Below are 2,448 nucleotides of genomic sequence, written 5' to 3' on the forward strand. Positions count from 1 at the left end.
TTAACGATCACAGTACATATATATAATTTAGTTTGTAAGACTTAACGATCACAGTACATATATATAATTTAGTTTGTAAGACTTAACGATCACAGTACATATATATAATTTAGTTTGTAAGACTTAACGATCACAGTACATATATATAATTTAGTTTGTAAGACTTAACGATCACAGTACATATATATAATTTAGTTTGTAAGACTTAACGATCACAGTACATATATATAATTTAGTTTGTAAGACTTAACGATCACAGTACATATATATAATTTAGTTTGTAAGACTTAACGATCACAGTACATATATATAATTTAGTTTGTAAGACTTAACGATCACAGTACATATATATAATTTAGTTTGTAAGACTTAACGATCACAGTACATATATATAATTTAGTTTGTAAGACTTAACGATCACAGTACATATATATAATTTAGTTTGTAAGACTTAACGATCACAGTACATATATATAATTTAGTTTGTAAGACTTAACGATCACAGTACATATATATAATTTAGTTTGTAAGACTTAACGATCACAGTACATATATATAATTTAGTTTGTAAGACTTAACGATCACAGTACATATATATAATTTAGTTTGTAAGACTTAACGATCACAGTACATATATATAATTTAGTTTGTAAGACTTAACGATCACAGTACATATATATAATTTAGTTTGTAAGACTTAACGATCACAGTACATATATATAATTTAGTTTGTAAGACTTAACGATCACAGTACATATATATAATTTAGTTTGTAAGACTTAACGATCACAGTACATATATATATTTAGTTTGTAAGACTTAACGATCACAGTACATATATATAATTTAGTTTGTAAGACTTAACGATCACAGTACATATATATAATTTAGTTTGTAAGACTTAACGATCACAGTACATATATATAATTTAGTTTGTAAGACTTAACGATCACAGTACATATATATAATTTAGTTTGTAAGACTTAACGATCACAGTACATATATATAATTTAGTTTGTAAGACTTAACGATCACAGTACATATATATAATTTAGTTTGTAAGACTTAACGATCACAGTACATATATATAATTTAGTTTGTAAGACTTAACGATCACAGTACATATATATAATTTAGTTTGTAAGACTTAACGATCACAGTACATATATATAATTTAGTTTGTAAGACTTAACGATCACAGTACATATATATAATTTAGTTTGTAAGACTTAACGATCACAGTACATATATATAATTTAGTTTGTAAGACTTAACGATCACAGTACATATATATAATTTAGTTTGTAAGACTTAACGATCACAGTACATATATATAATTTAGTTTGTAAGACTTAACGATCACAGTACATATATATAATTTAGTTTGTAAGACTTAACGATCACAGTACATATATATAATTTAGTTTGTAAGACTTAACGATCACAGTACATATATATAATTTAGTTTGTAAGACTTAACGATCACAGTACATATATATAATTTAGTTTGTAAGACTTAACGATCACAGTACATATATATAATTTAGTTTGTAAGACTTAACGATCACAGTACATATATATAATTTAGTTTGTAAGACTTAACGATCACAGTACATATATATAATTTAGTTTGTAAGACTTAACGATCACAGTACATATATATAATTTAGTTTGTAAGACTTAACGATCACAGTACATATATATAATTTAGTTTGTAAGACTTAACGATCACAGTACATATATATAATTTAGTTTGTAAGACTTAACGATCACAGTACATATATATAATTTAGTTTGTAAGACTTAACGATCACAGTACATATATATAATTTAGTTTGTAAGACTTAACGATCACAGTACATATATATAATTTAGTTTGTAAGACTTAACGATCACAGTACATATATATAATTTAGTTTGTAAGACTTAACGATCACAGTACATATATATAATTTAGTTTGTAAGACTTAACGATCACAGTACATATATATAATTTAGTTTGTAAGACTTAACGATCACAGTACATATATATAATTTAGTTTGTAAGACTTAACGATCACAGTACATATATATAATTTAGTTTGTAAGACTTAACGATCACAGTACATATATATAATTTAGTTTGTAAGACTTAACGATCACAGTACATATATATAATTTAGTTTGTAAGACTTAACGATCACAGTACATATATATAATTTAGTTTGTAAGACTTAACGATCACAGTACATATATATAATTTAGTTTGTAAGACTTAACGATCACAGTACATATATATAATTTAGTTTGTAAGACTTAACGATCACAGTACATATATATAATTTAGTTTGTAAGACTTAACGATCACAGTACATATATATAATTTAGTTTGTAAGACTTAACGATCACAGTACATATATATAATTTAGTTTGTAAGACTTAACGATCACAGTACATATATATAATTTA

This window comes from Tachypleus tridentatus, chromosome 8, assembly GCF_004210375.1.
Source record: "Tachypleus tridentatus isolate NWPU-2018 chromosome 8, ASM421037v1, whole genome shotgun sequence".
NCBI classification, from domain to species: domain Eukaryota; kingdom Metazoa; phylum Arthropoda; class Merostomata; order Xiphosura; family Limulidae; genus Tachypleus; species Tachypleus tridentatus.